The sequence below is a fragment of the Camelus bactrianus genome, chromosome 15 (genome assembly GCF_048773025.1).
Source record: "Camelus bactrianus isolate YW-2024 breed Bactrian camel chromosome 15, ASM4877302v1, whole genome shotgun sequence".
Lineage (NCBI taxonomy): Eukaryota > Metazoa > Chordata > Mammalia > Artiodactyla > Camelidae > Camelus > Camelus bactrianus.
This window is the reverse complement of record NC_133553.1, coordinates 51,347,175-51,369,573: the sequence shown is the minus strand read 5'-3', so window position 1 is coordinate 51,369,573 and position 22,399 is coordinate 51,347,175. Positions and strand designations below refer to the sequence as shown.

Here is a 22,399-nt window from a genome sequence, read left to right as displayed (position 1 = left end):
TGGCCTTATTGTCTTCATTTCTCTCTAATCTGAAGTCAGACAAGTACACTTTAGAGACTGGCAGAAACATACCAAAAGAACTAAGATTTAAATCCAGTTCCCTGCACCATCAAACTGACAGCTGTTGAGAAGTAGTCTTTTCAGGGGGTTAAAGGGTGAACAAATACGTCTTATGCTTACAGCCCATTACATTATTTAATCACCCATATTCACAGTCATACTACACACACACACTTTTACCTCATTTGCTGCTCACAACCATGTAAGGAGCCAAACTGAGCTATCTTTATTATCTGTTTGTCCAGGGAAGCAGCATGGGATGTTTAGATGCTTTGCCCAACGTCCTAGAACAACTCAGGAGAAGTGGAACTCCCAGCCAGGAGCCTGGGCTCACAGCCTATTCACCTTTCTGTGGTGCCACACTCACCAGTCATGACTGTCACAGACGTGTGAGCTTAGGAAAGATTTCAAAGATTATTGGTAGAAGTATATTTGAAGATGCCTGGATTTTTGGAAGAAAAGTGCAACATGTGGGAGGTGTTGAAAAGAAAGGGCTCTGTGGGGAGGGAGAGAAAAGGCTGTGCTCTCAAATTCCATCGCTCTGTTCCCTGTGGAGCAGGCAGGGTGCCGTGGGCTGCACTTTCTTGAACGCATTAACCATCTAAGTCTCATGGGTGGTGGCCTTAAGCCCAAGGCAGTTCATTTTAGGGTTGGGAACATTTTCCCAACTTTCAACCTATGCTTGTTTCCCAAAGGCAGGGGGAGAATGGGATTTATTACTGAAGAGAGAATAAAGTTTTCTCTTCACAGAGATGTGACTGCATAGATATAGAACACTGCCCAGGAATCACAAATAAGTACTGTGAACTGATGATGAGAAACCTTAGGAATCAAAAGAAAACGCTAAGCTACAATTCTAGGGGAAAAAAATAACAGCATAGTTTTTAAAAAGACACCAAGCATGAATTTTTCATTACTTTTGAGAGCAGCAGTATAGATTTTTGGCAGATGAATTATTTTGTGATAATTTCAATGTTTTTCAAATACATGAATGGATAAAAAAGTTAATTTAGTTTGGGGAGAAGAGTGATCAAGTTATGTGAGATTGTTCTATGAATATCTGAATTCTAAAGATACCATTCTGAAACATTCCACCAAATCAGTCTGTGGTGTAAGGACCCTTCCTTGATCCATACTATCAAGCACTCTGTCCGATACAGGTTCCTTTTTCTCTAGATCTTCTGTAAAACTGCTAACTTAGACCTTCCTTTATCACCAACTTGAAGACTGCCTTCACCTCTCTGGATATTGGGTCTTCTTTTTTGGTTCCTCTCTTGAGCCCAGTAGCTCCCTCAGAAAAGATTCATGGAAGGTAATTGTTTTAGATCTTTCACATTAACAATACCTTCACTCTACACTACACTAATTACTGGTATTAGCTATGATAGGCTAGGTATGTTACAGTGCTACATGCCACCAAAATCTCCTTTAGACATGAGTCTCTATGACTTGACTCTCTAATTTTTTTCTTCCATCTCTTCTGTCTTTAACCAATATTTTCGGGGATACCTCAAATTTATTTTTCACACTTTCTGTTGAATTTTTTATATCTGTCATATTTTTATTCCCTATAGCTCTTGTTTATTCTCTTATTAATGTTCCTTAATAGGACATGGCCACCTGTTCTTGATTCATGGATATATTTTCTTATCTCTCTGAGTATATTAATAATTTCTAAGTTTCTTATAAATTAATTTATAATTTGCATTTCCTTTAAATTATATATTTTTCTGTCTGCTTTGGTGTTTAACTTCAGTACTGGAAATTTCCCTCAATGGTCCTTGGCTGACTCTAATATTAAACAATGAGAATTGAAAAGTTGACTGGAAACCAGAAGTGCCCCATGAAGTTTGTCAACCATGGGTCATCTTAGAGGTGAGTGAAATTCCATGGTAGAAAAATATCACTGTACATATCTTTAGGTCTTTTTTTCTTGAGCTTTTCTGGTTTCCCAAGGCATAATAAAAAATAAACAAACACTTAACCAGTGCTTATTATATGTCAGAGTTCTAAGTACTTGTAAAATTCTAGTGTACTTAATCCCTACAACTCTTTAAGAAAGGTACTATTTTTATTCCAGTGTTGTAGATGAGGACACTGAGATAAAAATAAGTCACTTGTCGAAGGTCACACAGCTAACTAGTGGTACACAAACAGGCAGCCTGGCTCTGGTGTCCTCTACATCATATTGCCTCTCACATTCCCACTGGGAAGGTATAAGCTCAGAGTTCCCTGGGTGAAAAGGGCTGGGGTATCAACATTCTGTGTGTAGACAGGTATTCAATTAACCTATGTTTTCTATAATGTATCCTTCCCTTCGGCACTGCCCGATGCCTCCTCTCGTACTCACCTGGTTCAGAGACTATATGTTTTACCTTTTCTAGACAATAAACCTTCAGGCTTCTGCAGGATCATAGAAAGAAAGTTGTGTTACTTTTTGGCAAGGAGGGAAGATCTGATGTTTAAAGGCTTTTTAGGCAGACTTTTGGCCAATTCTTTTGTTATTACACATATGTTATTCTCACTTCCAGTGGGACCTGAATTTAGGAGCTTTGGGGTGTATTTGTGTGTGCAAACCATGGTGTTTCATAGATTTCATCATTGCCAAGTTAGAATTATTTTAATGGGCTAAAATACTTACCAGATTTTTTTTGGTTTCATTTCCCCAAATTTTATTATCATCTTCTTTCCCATTTTGGATAATTTATGCTTTTAAAAAAACCCATTTACTCTTTCAATGGGGTATTAGTAGAGAGCAGAGACAAATTTTATTTTTAATAGTCTATGTCAACTGGAAATTTGTTACGTATTTTTCATTCACAAACATCTATTTTAGATGAACTACCCTTCCAAGGCAAGAATTGGAACTAATCTTGGCAAATTTAGTTACAAGATATCGCACCTGGGATTTGGGAGGGAGAATTACTATTTGCTAAGCAGTTGGCTATATAGCAGGCAATGAGATAAGCAGTTTAATCACCTTCACTTGATAATTTACTTATTCAATAAATATTTATGTGCTGGGTTTTATGCATAGATTCCAATAAGCAGTAGTTTCAACCAGGACAGATATTACCCCTAGGAGGCATTTGGCAACGTCTAGAGACACTTTAGTTGTCACAGCTGCTGGAGGTGGGGACTTGCTTTGGGCAACCATCCAGTGGGCATAGCTAGAAATGCTGCTAAACATTACAATACATAGAACAGTTCCCACAACAAAAACTGCCTAGCCCAAATGTCAGTAACATCAAGCCTGAGATACTCTGAAATAAAGTCTTGTGAAAGTAGTAACTGATTGAAATAAAAATGATGTGGTTTCTTGTACTAGTGCTGAGTTAGCTACTCTTATTCTTGTACCCCTTGATTCTCTGATTTTATCAGAACAGGGGCTTCCATGTGGTGTGTGTATATGCATATGTATATACACATATACACACACAATGGAATACTACTCAGCCATAAAAATGAAATAATGCCATTTGTAGCAAATAATAGCATTTGTAAGATCTAAAGACTATCATACTAAGTGAAGTAAGTCAGACTGAGAAAGATAAATATCATATGATGTCACTTATATGTGGAATCTAAAAGTTGATACAAATGAACTTATTTAGATAAAGAAATCGATGTACAGACATAGAAAACAAATTTATGATTACCAAAGGGGAAAGGGGAGAGAGGGATAAATTGGGAGTCTGGGATTAGCAGACACAAACTACTCTATATATTAAGCAGATAAACAACAATGCCATGCTGTATGGCACAAGGAACTATAGTCAATATCTTGTAATAAATGATAATGGAAAAGAATATGAAAAAGAATATATATATATATAAGTGAATCACTGTGCTATACACAAGAAAATAACACAACATTGTAAGTCAACTGTACTTCAATTAAAAAAAAAAAAAAGGTGGGGGGGCTTCAACCGCATTGCTCCTAGCCTGCTACTTTCTTTACAGCGTATTTTGGCTTAAAGAGAGGAATGTTTTCCTGTTTACCTTTCCCTGTCCACTTTTGTCAAAATGGAGTAGAAGACTGCTCTCCTGTAACTAAAGTAGGAATACAGTAGGAATACAGATCCACAAGAACAACCCAAGATCCACAAGAACAACCCAAGATCCTCTGCCCCAGCCTTGAGAACATGGGGCAGAAAATGTGGTGGAGGAAGTGGTCACTCTTCTGCTCTCATGGACACAGGAGGAAACAACCTTTTCCCGCAAAGAAAGCAAGCTCTTTGTGGGAATGTGGACACCCATGCTACCTCTGTGAATTAAAGAATTGACTTCATTGTGCCAAAAATATAATATAGATCGCACAACTGAAGGTTTCTAAAGTTGTTAGACTTTTTGACAAACATCTCATAGGAAAAAGTGTATTTAGGGGAAAACGTAGCAGTTTTCTGGAGTCATAAATGATTTATTGTGTAAGGGATTTGTTGTACCAGAGACCAAAAGATACCATAACAGAATTCATCTGCCATAAAATTGTACAACTACTTTCAAATATAATGAAAAATTCATAGCTCAATTTTTTCTTCTACAGAGTTGGTATCATTTTCAAGTAGAGTGAAAGTCCTATGTCATTACCTTCAGTTTTAATGTGGAGAAAGAAAAGGTTTTTTATTTTTCTGTGAAATCAGATGTTAGTTTCATTTCTACATGAGTGTCTCTTCACTGCTCCATCCTGACCAACCTTCCCCTCATTTCACCTGCATCCTTAAGGACATCTAGGTCTTTCCCGTTATGACCTTTGGGCAGTGGGTCTTCATCACTGTGTGTGTGTGTGTGTGTGTGTGTGTCAAAATACAGGCTCATTATATTGGCCAATTTGTATAATGCTACCAACAATTTTAAAAATAGGTTTTTTGTGTGTGTCGAGACCTCAATTAAGGCAAATACTTCTATAATTATGTTATTCACATTTTGGCCCATTTCCTTACATAGCTATAAAAAAGAACAGGAAATTACCTTCTACGATTTTGTCTAAGTCTTTATCTTTTCCTCCTGAATACACTAATATCGTGAGTGCCTTTTCCAAGTAGAATATGATAAGAAGTAGTCAGTTTTCTCCCCAAAGAATAGATACTTGAAATAACACAATGGATAGTTAGGCAAAGCCTATTATGTTCTCCAAGTTAAACAGGAGGGTTGCCAGACCCAGCAGGAAACAAGAAAGCAAATTGGTGAGCATTTGTGTTTCAGTTCAAAAATTCTTAAATACTTAATCACTTCAAAATGTTAGCCTATTCTTTGAAAAGGAAATGAATTTCCTGGGACCTTTTATAACTCATATAATATAGCCTTTCTTAAGACCTTTTGGTACTTAAGTGAACATGAACATTTTCCTCAAATATTTTATATATTTCAATAATGTTCAGATAAACCTTTCCATAAAATTAATGAAAACATGATTCCAGGGATTCGTTTATCTAGAACAGTTTGGAGTCATCCTTGAATGGCGAGATATCTTGTTTTACCATGTATGTTTTACATAGCCTGGAAAATCTTTATTTCCCATCCCCATTGAGGTGATGGGCATGTCAATCACCTTAAAACTTTGTGGGGCCTGCAAGTTGACAACAGAATCAATGACACTGCATTTGGCTTGATTAATCTTCTACTCGTGTCTGTTTCTTCTCCAAGGTATATAATGTTAAATAAATCAATCACGAAGGCTGAGCTTAAGAGGGATACTGGAATAAGTGCTTTGTAAACTCTAAATCAAGCAATCCAAAACCCAAGGAAAAATTCTGAAAGTGACACATGAGTTCTTGAACTAAATTTCATCTTTCTCTGGTAAAAATTGTTGACTTAAAGTCAAAAATGTTTCTGGGGGTGGGACAGGGAGATAAGCCAGCAACACAAGCTCTGAGATCCTGCCTAGCACCTCTTAAGAGAGAACATAAAAGAAACACTGAAACTGCTTTCTTGAGACCAGTAATATAATGCTTAGGAGCACAGACTATGAACCAGAGTGCCCAGGTTTAATTCCTATCCATACCACTGAACTAATTATGTGACCTCAGGAAAGTTACTTAACCTCTCCTAGCTCGGTTTCCTCATCTGAAACATGAGGATAATAATAGTACCTATTTTGGAAGTTCTTGTATTACATGAGGTAAAAATACATAGAATGCATAGAATCACGCCTGGAGCACAGCACAGCTGCTGTGAGTGTTTGCTCTTAATGTTCTATCAGCTCAAGGGGGCCCAGTCTAAGGTAAAACATGGAATGATCAAGGGTCTGGCTGATGCAGTGTGCACTGGATAGGCCTGCAAGTTTCCACTTCTTGAGGGCTTTCTGTCTACCCATGAGGGGCCAAAGAACAAGAGGACAAGACCAGGGATGGAGAGACGCAGCTGAAGCCACCTGCTGGATCTCAGCACTGAGCCTGCATCCCCCGAGGACAGCAACGACCTTTGGTAAGCTGACCCTCCATCTTCCTTTACCTCAGAGCTACATAAATCCAAAATGCCTTACCAACCTTCTTTAAACAGGTGAGGCCACCATAATTTTTTAATTGGTGGGCTTCATGGAGGTTTCTTTGTTATTTATTTTCCGTATATAGCAAGATAGAGTTAAATGATGCCAGATAAACAAAATCAGGTCAAATTGGGCCAAATTCTAGATTTATTCTCCATAGCTCTGTAACTTTGAAGAAGTTATGTATCTCCTGAGTATCTCCAACCCCCACTTCGTAGTTTTGTTTGCATGGAGGATTAAGTTATTACTCTGTGTAAAACGACTCCTCTGGGGTCTTGCAGTGCCTAGCACATGGGAGGTACTCAATAAAAACTAGATAATCCTTTGCTGCAGAGCAAAGGTCAGGCAGGTTTGTTTGTAGCCCTGACAAAAGACTGGTGTTCCATAAGCTTGGGGTTCCTCGGCTGGAACTAAGCCCACCCTGTGAGCAGCGTCCATCTGGACCACTCTGCTTCACCCCCCTGGGAATTGGGTTGGAGGGTACCAACACAGACATGAAGCTCATACTAACTGTTGTGCTGTAATAAAGTCCTTTGTCTCTGAAAAAGGGCTCAGGAAAAAAAACAACCTCTGAAAGGGAGATTTAATATATCATGGTTGAAAGCTGTGGCAGGAGGATAAGGGAGTAGATTCATGCTTGCCTTCCATCAAGTCCAGTTTGTTCTAGACACTACTAACATGCTTATGAGTATACATATATGTACAAATAGCTAGCATTTATTAAATGACTGATACACACATGCACACACATATCCCAGGCACTGTTCGTTCTAAGAGTTTTGCACGCATTGATTCATCTAATTCTCACAATGACCAAACAAGCTCAAAATGAATGAAGCACAGGACGTTTAAAATATGTGATCATGATCATGCAGCTAGAAGATAGTGGAGCTAGGGTTTGAATAACTGTATTGAAAAAGGAAATATTTTATCCTACAAATATGGCTTATAAATAATAAAGATAGTTTCCTTTTAATGAATTTCAACACTTGTTATCAGTAACATTTTCTCTATACTTCAAAATAATCTTACAACTTCTTTTTGAGTTTAATTAAGTTTCACCTTGATCCATGTTTTCCCCACCCACCAAGGCTTTAAAGAAGCAGTTGATCTAGGCATGATCATCAAGAGTCCTGATTACATTGATACTGTATCATAGTATCCCAAATAATGCATTATAAAATGCTCAATAAATTGTGCATAAATGAATGAATCAAGGTTTCAGTTATCTATTGTCACCTAGCAAACCACCCTAAAAGTCAGTGGCTTACAGCAGCCCTTAGTGATTGCTTTACGTGGTACTTTGGGTTGACCAGGGTGAGCTGGGCAGATCTCGCTGGATGTCTCCCGTGCAAGTGCACTCAAGTAATAGTTAGACTGAAGTCACCTGAAGCCTCGACTAGGCTGCACAACCGTAACAGCTCTCTCACGTGGCTGATAGTTAACACCGGCTGATGTCTGAGAGCTCAGGAGCAGCTGTTATTGACCCTTCCATTGAGTCTGGAATGATCACAGCCTGGTGGCTGGATTGTGAGTGGGAATGTCCCAGAGGCGGGAAGCAGAAGCTGCCTGGCCCACTAAGAGTTAGCGTTGTATCACTTATGCCAGGGCTGAATTCTGACATTCATGAGCCCTAGGCACTTTGGCTGTCATGAATGCCTTCTTCCATTAAACAAAAAGACAAATACATAAATTTTTATTTATATATATATATGTGTGTGTGTGTATGTATATATATATTTATATACATACACACACACACATATATATATATAAATTACACTTTGACAGTGTTGACAGAAAGATAAACATATGTTCAACCATTTTCTTACACCTAAATGTTCATTTTTTTAAACTTCTGATTTTAAGAGAAATGAAAACATTTGTTATGGGTCCCTAAAAGTGTCATGGGCCCTAGACACTCTGCTAACTGTACCTGATAGATAAGTTAGCGCTGACTTCTGTCATTGCCTACTAGTCAAAGCAATGATAGGGCGTGCCAGATTCAGTGGGGTACAGAGATCAACTCCAGTTTTTGATGGGGGAGGGAAAAGGTCACATTGCAGCAGAGCATGTGGGTGGGACATACTATTACAACCATCTTTAGAAAAGAAAATCTGTCAAAATGAACACACCTCCGAGAAACACGAGCCCTTTTGCTGTCTCTCTTGGCATGCACGCATATAATAACGTTAAGATCTACTACTCCAGTAGTCACTGAGAAGGCTTAAATAATATTTCCTGGTATTCAGGAAAACATAAAACAGCCATACTACTTTCAAAATTCTGTCATACAAATATAAGGATATATTGCAGGGTCAGGAAATTGTTATTGACGCAATCATAACTTTATAGAAAATTTCAAGAACTTTAAATGAGTTCATGAAGGAAAATCCACCTCTGCCCAGATCAGAAACACAGGACTACTGGAAACTGATGCTGTGCTAGATTGTTTCAATTTCAATGCAAGGTAGAACCTAATGGAGTAAACATGTATCCACACCTTGACATCAAATGAATAGAGAGTTGTGAGTGACTGTCGGTGCTGGCTTAATGGACCTAGTTGTTTTTCTCCTCAAAGATGGATGTATGTTGTTGCAGAGACGATTCCTGCCTTGTTCTGAGAAATTTAAGTCTCCCCCTCTCTCTCACACACACACACACACAGACGCCAGTTTGATCTGAAACATTTCCCAAATAATAGAAATACCAGATGTAGGTAACAAAGTGACAGTTCAGTACATTAAAGATTAGCCAAGATATTTTTTCTCTTTCTTCCACAGAAATACAAAGCCATTTTTATGCCTGGTTAATGTACAAGACTGCAATTTTACAAGTCCACTTACTCAGGGCTATTTCAAAATGGCAATTACAGTGGCACAGGGCTGGCTTGGAAGGATAGAGCGAACACATTGGTCTGTGGAAGATTGATTTTACATGTAGAAGAAGAAAACCATTTGGATCAAAAGAAAGAGCCAATTGTGTGAGTCAGTAACACACAAAATAGTCATTTCAAAAACAGGACATGTACTAAGAATGGACTAGATGACCAGACAATTTTAAGATATTATAAAATAGAAGCTAATGCTTAAAAGAGTAGCAAGAAGTTAGACAGCAATTTTGACATTCTAAAGGTAGGAGAAATTAGTCTTTTATCTATCTAACATCCATTCTTAGGGGCATTTCATTCCCACTGCTTTTGGGGAAACTGACCTCTTCACCAACCCTTCTTGGCCCCAGGATGCAGTTCAAATGCAAGTGTGTATCTTATCACTTTACCTCTTACTGCTACTGAATCAGTCTGCTGTGGAACTCCAATCCAAATGATTTTACTTAGGGACCTCCAAAATAATTCTAAAGAAATAATAATTGCAATGGATATCTGTTGATTACTCTGTTATGTACCAAGTACTGTTCTAAGCACTTTGTAGCTATTAACTCATTTCATTTTGCCAATAATCCTAAGAGGAGGTAACATTATTAGCCACATTTTACAAATGAGGAAACTGGGGTAGGGATAACTTAACTTCCTAGTCAGCATAGGTCAAACCAAGACTAAAAGTCAGGCAGTCTCATACCAGAGCCTGTCACCTGTGTGTTAGCCCACCTTTGGGACATCAACGTTGGAAAGAACACACAGGGTTACAGGAAAATTCCATGGAGGTTATGAGCAGTGGTTACTTTTAATGTGTCTAGGAGAGCTGCATTCTTTACCAAAGATACAACAATAATGCTCAGTTTGTGAAAGCCCTTAAAATTACAGATATATTTGTAATTGTGAAGTTTAAACTTTCAAATATTTAAAAGACACAAATTGCACTCCTTTCCTGAAGTCATTACCATACACGTATCATATGAACTTTTGTTATCAGAAACTTATTCATAAAAAAGCACCATTTCACTTTACTAGAATTATGATAGAAATTAGTTTCCCTCAGTTGGTTAGAAAACATGTATCTCAAAGCTAAGCAAGTAGCAGAGCAAACTTCACTCTTCATTAACAGCAGGCTATTCCTGATTCCTGCCCTTGCTAGATTCTAGGATTTGAGCAGGGAGCATCCTCACTTGTATTCAAGGTTCTCCAGAATGGAAACAAAATCTTAATTTCTAAAGTGTTACTTTGAGAGTGTTCAGAGGACTACACCTGTTATGTCGATAACTCAAAAGCCTCAGTCTCCTGGGCTATCCGTCCTATCCCTTTCCTAGCTCCTACATGCACCCTAAATGGTAAATCACTAGGCCGATCCTCAAATGTTTCGGCAGCTACAGAGAGTGCTGTATTTGTTTGTTGGTACCAGACTTTGTGCTCCTTGCATGCTCTCTGGACACAAATAATAGAGCTCTCACTTTGATGTGCAGGGTTAAGAGAGAATAATACTCTGTAAGTATATATGACACATCAGAGTCTATAAAATAAAGTTGTTTCTTTCCCTGAAATTGGTCCTAAAACTCAAGTTATATTGTCACAGTGCAAAATAGTCTGTGGGTCCTGAATAGCCCAACTTTGGTGCCTCCTTTGATCCTTTTATTCCATAAGGCTTCCTATTTTGTGTGTCTTCCCTACCCCTTTCACTGAGATCAACCTTTTCTGCCCTTGGACACGCTCCACAGTACAGACCAAGTCCAGCAGCAATAGGATTGATCCCCCTCCCACCCCCAATTCCTCTCTCCATGGAAGAAGCCAGGGCCTGCTATCCATTGTTATGTTTGAAAGGAACCCCACTTCAAAATGACACCTGCACCCCAATGTTCATAGCAGCACTGTTTACAATAGCCAAGACATGGAAACAGCCTAAATGTCCATCAACAGATAACTGGAGAGAGGTTAAAAACATAGAATAATTCCAAGAGAATTTTTTTTCAGTCTTGTTTCCTAGCTAAATGTTTACTTTCACTGTGGTTCTAATATGCAGAATTATTTACTCATACCACTCCCTAAAAAGTAGCCCTGATTCTAGAGATGTAGCATCAAAACGTCGGCCTCTTTCACCAGCGTCCCAGCTTTCAGTTACTGACAGAAATACTAGTTCACGCTGACACTTTCTCCTGAGCTGTCTCTACGTTCCTCTCCTAGACGACTTCATTGGAAAGCTTCTACTTTCTCTGCACCCTCCTTTACTCCTAGTCCCAACTTTCCATTTCTTTTTTCTAATTATTTGCACAGGATAATTCATTTAGGTATTGTCTCTATTTTTTATCTTTCATATGTACTGATGTTTTGACTCTTCTGGCTGGGGAGAGACTGCCCCTCCTGGGACTAGCCAATTCTTAGAAATAGCAAAGGGCTCGGTCTAGAACATGCCTTGGATGAGCAAACTAACCAATACAGAGCCCTACTTCCTTTAACTGGCTGGTCCATCCAGGAAGCACTATTCTTCTCTCTGCCTTCACCATACCAGAGCCAGGTTCTAGGCAACCGAGAACTATCCCCTCCAGCTTGGAGCCTGCTGAAAGTATTTCGACTAGCCCATGCTAAATTATTTCCGTTGGCCTACCTCACCTTCCCTGCAGAAGCCCAGGCAAAGGCTGAGGTTCCTCCTCAGTCCTGCCCCTTCTGCCTCTTGCCCGCCCTGGGTCTCTCTTATATGGCCACAGCTCTGGTCTCTAGGACCTGCGAGTATCATCAACCTTGTCTTCTTCCTGAACTTCTCCTGTATCTTCTCTTGTGGCCATGCCTGACTGACCATCACATAAAAGAATACAGAACAATTTTGTCTGAAACCAACGATCTCTTTGTTGACAAAAATGTTACGTAAAAATAAAGACACTGCCTCAAGTGAACCTGACATTGTGGAATAACTATAGTTACAACATAGGATGATAAGTACTATAATAAAACATAGTATTCAAAGCAAAGAAATATGAAAGAATGCTTGTGCGGGTGGAAAGATGAGTAGTTCCAGATGTTAAGAGACTGGCGAAGGGGTGTGGGCAGAGTTATGGAGTAAGAGGATGTAGCCACAGATAGAGGAAAGGGGTCATTCAAAGCTTTTTCTGCCATGCTAAGAAAATAGACTTTTATAAAATGGTCCTCAATCTACGTTTCCTGCCCTGACACACATGGGAGATATTTACCTGAAAGAAAAAACAAAAAACAAAAAACCTGGGGAATATCTTAAACAATTACTGCCATGTAGTTAAACGTAACCCCTTTCCCTAGCTCTCAAAAAAATTACAATGAATATTGCTTAAGCAAAACAACATTAAAGAATTATTCTAGCATCTTCTTTATTATATAAAGCATGTAAATCATTCAAAGACTGTTCAGCTTTGTTAGTGGACACAAAAAATATGAGACATTTCTCAGGTGAGCATAATGTAGTTGTATCTTGACAGGAAGTTTGAGGATCACTGGAAAAGAACATGATTTGGGTGAAGAAAGAACACTGAAGGTAAATTACCAGAGGGGACATGACTGAAATTGTCCAACTGAGATTTTACAAGTGACAATGGGAACGGAAGCAGAGAAAGACTAAACATATCTGGGGACCAAACTATTGTTCAGGTTGAAGGAAAAGAATGAATTCATAGTAAAAAGTTTAAGCTACTAATTGGATGAAGAAGTCATCATTCTAAGAAAAATAGAGTAAATATGAGGAACATTTAGTGGTGGAAGATGATGGACAAAGGAAGAGAAATGTATAACGAAGGGATACCTTTGGCTACAAATTACACACTTCCCACCAATAGTAACTTAAATAAATAGATTTTTTTCCCCTCTTCATAAATGGAGTTCAGATATTTGTAGGCGTTGGCGCTGATTCTGCTCTCAGGGACATCCTCAGAGATGCAGGCTTTTTCATTAAGTCTGAAAACGGCGACTAGCATACTCTGTGCTGGGACATGAATCAGGAGTGTTAAATAAAGACAAGCGTTCATAACAATCTCCAAATGTTTGGTAATAAAGGGAAAGGAGGAGAAATTCAGAATTAACAGAAGAGAGAGGAAAATCAGAAAAACTGCTGCTAGTATTGGGGAGATCTGAGAACAATATAGACTGAGGGCAAAAGGAGTGGAGAAAATAAGACAATAGAAAAGAGGCTAATTTATGCCTCGGAAGAACGCAGAGTGTTTGTGTCAAGGGCACAAGTAGGTTCTGGGTTTCAGAGAAAGCTGATTTTTTTCTTTTCTGTGATTTCCGTATGTCTAAATTCTTATCAGTGATCATGTATCACAGTTATAATAGAAAGAAAAAAATATTGTTATGTTCAGCTGATGCTGAACTTGGAATCAAGCAGAGATGACACACGCCTGGAGCCCAGTGCATAGCTCAGTGCGTGTCCACGCCGGTCACGTCACTGCCTTCCCTCTTCCACGGAGATGAAGGGAATGACACAGGGATGGAAAGTGATTCAGGTACCTTTGCAAACAGACAGGAGGAACCTTAAAGGAATTCACTAGCTATGGTCTTTCTCTCAGAATACTGTGTGACTTAAAAGAAATAACAAATTAATACACTCCTTGATTGCACTGAAGCAGGGAACCCTCTCCACCTAGAGAGCAGCCATTAAAGTAAAGCTTGTGATTTAGGCCTTGTGAAAGTACAACTCACTTCATAAGCTGAGGGGTTGGAAGGCCTGGGTTCATGGATGAAACTCTTGACTTTCATCAGAGCTGTCCAGCACCCCCAGGTTTAAAAGCCCAGATCCTACTATTTAAGAAAAAATACCAAAGTCAGAGACTATGTATTGGTTTTTTTTTTACCCTAAAACTAAAAATGATCAAACTAACACTAGCGTGGTTCCTGTTTATTGACATCAGTTTCTCTGGGAGTCAGATACCACCTTTGGATGTCTGAGAGGGAACAAATCATTTCCAAATTTTCTAACTTGAGGCTCATTAAATTCTAAAAGCCAACTACACAAAAGATTCACAGCTATAAAGAATGTCACCACAGGTGTAGTACAAAAATCCAGCCCAACCTCTTCCAAATGCCTCAATAACCTTCCATTATATTTTACACTTTGGACTCCAATTACCTTTTCATAGCTGCATAGGATAAGTGTCCATTTACTGGAGAGGTGCGGTACTTTACCTTATCCACATAATGCTATCCCTTTAGTGTGCTACACAATCACTAGCTGAAAATAGCTTTCATTTTAGAAAAAAAAAAAAAAAAAAGGATTTTCTTTTATTTTTCCACCTTGCAGTTATCTATTAAACAGACCAGGAAGGAAGACCCAAGCTTCGTCTTGGCTATTTACTGCATCAAAACTGTAGAGTATATATATCCAGAAGGAGCCCTACTTTAAAAAGACACCTGCACCCCAGTGTTCATAGCAACAGTATTTACAATAGCCAAGACATGGAAGCAACCTAACTGTCCACTGACAGATGACTGGATAAAGAAGATGTGGTATATTTATACAATGGAATTCTATTCAGCCATAAAAACTGACAACCTAATGCCATTTGCAGCAACATGGATGTTACTGGAGAATATCATTCTGAGTGAAGTAAGCCAGAAAGAGAAAGAAAAATACCATATGAAATCGCTTATATGTGGAATCTAAAAAAAAAAAACCCACATAAATACAAAACAGAAGCAGACTCATAGACATAGAATACAAACTTGTGGTTTCCAAGGAGGGAGGGGGTGGGAAGGGACAGACTGAGATTTCAAAATCTGTAGATACTGACAGGTGTATGTAGAATAGATAAACAAGATTATACTATATAGCACAGGGAAATATACACAAGATCTTATGGTAGCTCACAGTGAAAAAAAAAAAAGTGACAATGAATATACGTATGTTCATATATAACTGACCAATTGTGCTCTACACTGGAATTTGACACAACATTGTAAAATGACTATAACTCAATAAAAAGTGTTTAAAAAAACTGTAGAGTAACAATGCTCTGTTGCTGGAGTAAGAATAATCATTATGACAAAAATTCAAATATGATCCCATTGCTCCTCCACTGAAGATCCGTCACTTCCCAGACTGACATAACCCCTGCTGCTCATTTATATTATGTCTTTCTATATTTCACAATAAAATAATTTCCATCTTCTTAAGTGGGAAATTAAGCATCTTCCTAACACATATGAGACTTTCAGCACAACCCATATACATGTGATAAGATGAGCATGAAGTCCTCATCTGTAGCATCTGTCTCAGTGCTTTTCAAAATAAATAAGACATACAACAGCAGCAATAGATCCTTGAAAGATTTCTTGAAAGACGTCGAACTTAAGGACTACCTCTAATAGAAACCTTCATGCAACTTCTCTAATCGTAAATATAACCAACATACATTATCCTAGATATAGAATATATATATAGATATAGATATAGATACAGAAAGTAAGTGAGCAGGTCAACATACTTCTCTCTTCATTGTAGCTACCCTGAGAAGAGTAGGAGATACTTCTTTGACACAATTAAGCTCAGCCATGTAGAAGAATGAAATCTTGCCCTTTGTGACAACATGGATGGATCGAGAGGATATCATGCTAAGTGAAATAAGGCATAGAAAGACGAATACCACATGACTTCGCTTATGCATGGTATCTAAAACACAAAACAAATGAACAAATAATACAAAACAGAAATGGACTTACAGATAGAACAAACTAGTGGTTGCCAGAGTTGAGAGGAGTGGGGGGATGGATGAAATGGGTGAAAGGTTAAAAGACACAAACTTCCAGTTATAAAATAAATAAGTCATGGGGATGTAATGTACAGCATAAGGAATATAGTCAATAATATTGTAATAACTTTGTGAGGTTACAGATGGTAACTAGGCTTATCATGGTGATTATTTCATAGTATATATAAATATTGACTCACTGTGTTATACACCTGAACGTAATACAGAATTTTATGGTAATTGTAACTCAATACAAAATAAAAAGCATACTTAGGGGAAAAAAAAAAGTGTCACGGGAGAGAACTCTCGGTAGCTCTAAATTTAGCTTAAAAGGCAACACAAGACGTGCCCAAATTACCTGCTAAATTGTAATACTGCTTCTAATACCATGTGATTGGTTATTTATTATGTTTTATGTTTAATGTCAGCTCCACCAGAGGTGCTATGAGGACCAGAGTCTTCATTTTGTTTAGTGGTCTAACACAAGCCCCTAGAACAGTGTTGGTACAGCTCTGAATTAATACCTATTCAACAAAACAGGCTGGCTAACAGGCTGGCTACTTTTAGCCCCCAAATAAGTGGAGAGCTACTGTCTTCGTGACTTCCTTCCAGGTCACAGTCCTCCACTTGCTAAGTCCTATTCAACACTGACCCCTGATACACATTCCGTGGGCAATGCTGGGGGTCTTTTCCTCTTTTTTACTGAATAAAATTTGACTTCCTAACGGATCAAAATAGTAGCTAATATGAACCATCCTTTTAAATATTTATTTTAATTTTTTTTGTATTCCAAAAAAGTAGAATTGCATTTAACATGGGGAAAGAAAGAAATGAATATACATAATCTATAAGAATTTGGGGATATTTTATCCTTTTAATGGAAGTTTAAATTGGGAAATTCTTCAGCCTAGTGAAGTTATTTTTCCCCTTTACTATCTAGTTTGCGGTACTATAAGTATTGCTTGGTCTATTTTGCAGCCTGTCAAGGCAAACTGTGGTAGAGACAAGAGAACTAGAGTTGGTTTTAAGCACAGAAATCCTTTTGACTTCTGGTAAAATGCTATTTTTAAAAATCTGATTTTTGTATATGGTGTAAGGGAGTGTTCTAGCTTCATTGTTTTACATGCTGCTGTCCAGTTTTCCCAACACCATTTGCTGAAGAGACTGTCTTTATTCCAATGTATATTCTTGACTCCTTTGTCAAAGATGAGTTGACCAAAAGTTTGTGGGTTCATTTCTGGGCTCTCTATTCTGTTCCATTGGTCTATATGTCTGTTTTGGTACCAATACCATGCTGTCTTGATGACTGTAGCTCTATAGTATTGTCTGAAGTCTGGGAGAGTTATTCCTCCAGCCTCTTTCTTTCTCTTCAGTAATGCTTTGGCAATTCTAGGTCTTTGATGGTTCCATATGAATTTTATTATAATTTTTTCTAGTTCTGTGAAATATGTCCTGGGTAAATTGGATAGGGATTGCATTAAATCTGTAGATTGCCTTGGGCAGTGTGACCATTTTAACAATATTGATTCTTCCAATCCAAGAGCATGGAATATCTTTCCATTTTTTAAAGTCTTCTTTAATTTCCTTCATCAATGGTTTATAGTTTTCTGTGTATAATTCTTTCACCTCCTTGGTTAGATTTATTCCCAGATATTTTATTACTTTGGGTGCTATTTTAAAGGGGATTGTTTCTTTACTTTCTTCTTCTGTTGATTTATCGTTAGTGTAAAGAAATGCAACTGATTTTTGAACGTTAATTTTGTAACCTGCTACCTTGCTGAATTCTTCAATCAGCTCTAGTAGCTTTTGTGTGGACCTTTTAGGGTTTTCTATATATAGTAACATGTCATCAGCATATAATGACACTTTTACCTCTTCTTTTCCAATTTGGATCCCTTTTATTTCTTTCTCTTGCCTGACTGCTGTGGCTAGGACTTCCAGGACTATGTTGAATAGGAGTGGTGATAGTGGGCATCCTTGTCTTGTCCCAGATTTTAGTGGGAAGTTTTTGAGTTTTTCACCATTGAGTACTATGCTGGCTGTAGGTTTGTCATATATAGCTTTTATTATGTTGAGATATGTTCCCTCTATACCCACTTTGGCAAGAGTTTTTATCATAAATGGGTGTTGAATTTTATCAAATGCTTTTTCTGCATCGATTGAGATGATCATGTGGTTTTTGTCCTTTCTCTTATTCATGTGATGTATTACACTGATTGATTTGTGTATGTTGAACCAGCCTTAATCAACTCAAAATGGATTAAAGACTTAAACATAAGACAAGATACAATAAACCTCCTAGAGGAAAACATAGGCAAAACATTATCTGACTGACATTTCAAAAATTTTCTCCTAGAAGAAATAAAAGCAAGAATAAACAAATGGGACCTAATGAAACTTACAAGCTTCTGCACAGCAAAGGAAACCAGAAATAAAACAAGAAGAAAACCTACGGAATGGGAGAAAATTTTTGCAAGTGAAACCGACAAAGGCTTGATCTCCAGAATATATAAGCAGCTCATATGACTCAATAAGAAAAAAATAAACAACCCAATCCAAAAATGGGCAGAAGACCTAAACAAGCAATTCTCCAAGGAAGACATACAAATGATCAAAAAGCACATGAAAAAATGCTCAATATCACTAATTATCAGAGAAATGCAAATCAAAACTATAATGAGGTATCACCTCACACCAGCCAGAATGGCCATCATTCAAAAATCCACAAATGACAAATGTTGGAGAGGCTGTGGAGAAAGGGGAACCCTCCTACACTGCTGGTGGGAATGCAGTTTGGTGCAGCCACTATGGAAAACAGTGTGGAGATTCCTCAAAAGACTAGGAATAGACTTACCATATGACCCAGGAATCCCACTCCTGGGCTTGTATCCAGAAGGAAATCTACTTCAGGATGACACCTGCACCCCAATGTTCATAGCAGCACTATTTACAATAGCCAAAACATGGAAACAGCCTAAATGTCCATCAACAGGTGACTGGATAAAGAAGAGGTGGTATATTTATACAATGGAATACTACTCAGCCATAAAAACCAACAACATAATGCCATTTGCAGCAACATGGATGCTCCTGGAGAATGTCATTCTAAGTGAAGTAAGCCAGAAAGAGAAAGAAAAATACCATATGAGATCGCTCATATCTGGAATCTAAAAAACAAAAACAAAAACAAACAAACAAAAACAAAGCATAAATAAAGGACAGAAATAGACTCACAGACAGAGAATACAGACTTGTGGTTACCAGGGGGGTGGAGGGTGGGAAGGGATAGACTGGGATTTCAAAATCGTAGAATAGACTACACTGTATAGCACAGGGAAATATACACAAAATGTTATGATAACTCACAGAGAAAAAAATGTGACAATGAGTGTGTATATGTCCATGAATAACTGAAAAATTGTGCTGAACACTGGAATTTGACACAACATTGTAAAATGATTATAAATCAATAAAAAATGTTAAAAAAATCTGAACATTAAGATGTGAAAATAATGAAAACATTATGAAATCTGAACATTATGGGGAAAAAAAGCTAGTACCCTGTATCATGCACCTCAATATGCATTAGCTTATTATGTGTTTACAGCTGCCCATTGGAATGGATATGCCAAGTCAAACTTTTAGAGATACAAAAAAAAATGCTACTCTACCCCTTACTTTTATGTTACCTTTTAACATATGCTTCACAACCTAAGATTCTAAAATCATTATGATATTTTATTTACTCCAAATTTGAAGCAGTTTTACCATATAAGACACTGGATTTGTGATCATAAAGCAAGTCCTATGGGCAGTTCACAATATGGCAGCTGGCTTCATAAGGACAAGCCTACTAAAAGGGCCAGAGAACCTCTCAGAAGTCTCAGAGTTTTGTAACCAAATCTTGTGACATTCTATTACTTTTACAATATTCTGTACGTTAGGGGCGCATCACTAAGTCCAGCCCACAATCAAGACGAGAAGATTACAAAGTGTGAATACCAAGAGGTGGGAATTACTGAGAGCTATTTTAGGAGAGACTTGGGCCCTCTGGGTCCTGGAGAGACTTGTGAAGTAATATTCCACGTGTGGGTTTCTATCTTCACAGACTTGCCTCAACTAATTTCCTCCTGAAGGAGGTGGTCACACACCTGATGCTTCATGTCTTCATGACATGACACCAATCTGACCCTGTTGCCCTTATTTACTCTGGCTCTGGTTGCTGCACATCTTCTTGATCCTCTGGTTACTGTCAGTAGATGTGCCTCTTTTGTACTCCACTCTCTATCTGCTTTAGGCCATTTCTTTTTGTCCTCCATAGACTCATATTCATGAAAGCGGGTCACAAGACAGGTACATGTTCCACCATCCACTGAGTATTTTTCGTATGCTGTGTGCTTACAAGGTATTATCCAACTTAAGACCTAACACCACTATAATCATTCTCATTTTACAGATAAGAAAGTTAGGTGTACATTAATATCATGCAGCTAGTGAGTGAAAAATAGTCACAGATCTATCAAAATTCAGAGCTCAGGCCCTTAACCTCTGCTTTCTCCCCAGTAAGTCATCACATGTTTCATATGCTGTCAGTACATCTTCCATACCGTCAAATGTGATTCCCTTCTCTTTCATTAAAAAACAATTCTACTTTAATAATAACAGCTTCTGCTTATAATTATTAACTTTAGTGGTAGTAATAGTTGCACTGAGTTCAGAGTAATTCTTGTGTTATTTTACATATTATACAAATCATCACTTAAAAATGAGGGGGGGGGGAAATGACACAGTGGGGATAAATCATTTGCCCATTTTCAGTTACTATGGAGTAAACTGTCAGCTGTGCCTCACTTCAATTCATTTGCTCTTTGCATTAATATATGCTGTCTCTTGATCACATTATCTTCCTGCCTGTGAAATGTCAGTATGATTAAATGACATATAACTCTGGCAACTTCGACTTACCACCTTCCAATCCAGCCTTCGTTCATTACCTCTTTAATTTGCTAAGCAGTCACATATCTGCACTTACAATGTGGCAACATAATTCATGCCAACTTCTCTCCTTAGGGCAGCTGTGACCTCAGTGCCTAATACAGCCTCCATCTGTTCCATTTCACCCACTCTTCTCTGGTCCAAAACTTCCTTCCTCAGCTATTACTGGCTGACCTCAGTCCCCTTGCACAACCCACTCACCACAAGCAATGCCTTTCAGTTATGCACAAAGTCCGAGTTTGAAATACATTTCCATGACTGTCCCTCCCCTACACTCTACTGCAGCATCACCAACTTCCTGATAGTCAGACACCCTCTTCTCACCTCAAAAATGTGAATGTCCCGGCGATAGGGCAAAACCTCCCCCTCCTAGCTCACCCTCCGAGGGCCCAGTTCCCAATCATTAAGAACCTCAGCTTCATCTGTTGAATCTATTAGGCAGAAGGCACCATGGGAGTCTTAAGAGGACACCTCACGTTGACTCATTTGCTCCCCAGGCAGCCAAAGAACCAGGGCAAAGCTATATATTGTCATGACATTTATTGAGCCCCATTCTGTCCTCAGTTTGCAGGAGAGTATCATTTATGGTTAAGAATACCACAAAGTTGCCGTTTATCTTACCCTTTCTCTAAGAACTCTCATAGCATCTGCTTGAGTTTTGTGAAACTGTTACACTCTTTAAAAATTATTCTCTGTCCCCCCTTTTTATCCCAGTGTCCACTATCCATCTATTATTCACTGACTGAAACTGTGCCCAGCACAATCAGGGCATCTAAGGCACACGGTCAATACCAAATGCTTTATCCTTCAGCTATCTGTGCAAGCCTGAAGGTCTGATTTATTGTCCTCTTATTTCTCTTGTCTCCAAACATATGGCTTCATATTTTAATAACATTGGCTCTACTTGTTCAGGCTAAAGCTTGTGTGGGTACAGCTTTGTTTTTTATTTTTAAAGAACAGCCATTAAAAAGCTGCATCTCAGCACTGCTCTTCCCTAGGACAGTAAGCAGAGGCTATGTACTCTGTTTGTGTTACAGGGTTCAGTTTCTGTCTGTAAAGGAGAATGCAGTGCAGTCATGTTAATTTTCACCTGGCAAATCAAACTGCAGTGTTTTTCTCGGGCAGGGTCGTATAATTTGGGAGTAAGGGATGTTTGGCTCTCTTACAAGGGATAACTTGTTCACATCACTAACCACTTTTAATTTCCATCAGGTTTACCAACTGGATTTGCTTCATTTTCTCTTGATTTATTGTCTTCTT

The 22,399-nt window shown here is 38.2% G+C and overlaps 1 long non-coding RNA gene across 3 annotated transcripts in view; it reads left to right on the top strand.

Annotated features, from left to right (window-relative positions):
* LOC123615924 (uncharacterized) overlaps nucleotides 1-19,580 on the top strand; it is a 349,023-nt gene extending 329,443 nt beyond the window's left edge. The window contains exons 5-7 of one of the 3 annotated variants that reach the window (XR_012498960.1): nucleotides 306-1,372; nucleotides 1,817-6,486; nucleotides 18,501-19,580. This is a non-coding gene — a long non-coding RNA (uncharacterized LOC123615924). Of the gene's footprint in view, nucleotides 1-305; nucleotides 6,487-18,500 lie in introns of all 3 variants that reach the window. The other 2 variants (XR_012498961.1, XR_012498959.1) reach the window with 2 other exon arrangements.
* The last annotated feature ends 2,819 nt before the right edge of the window (nucleotides 19,581-22,399 follow it).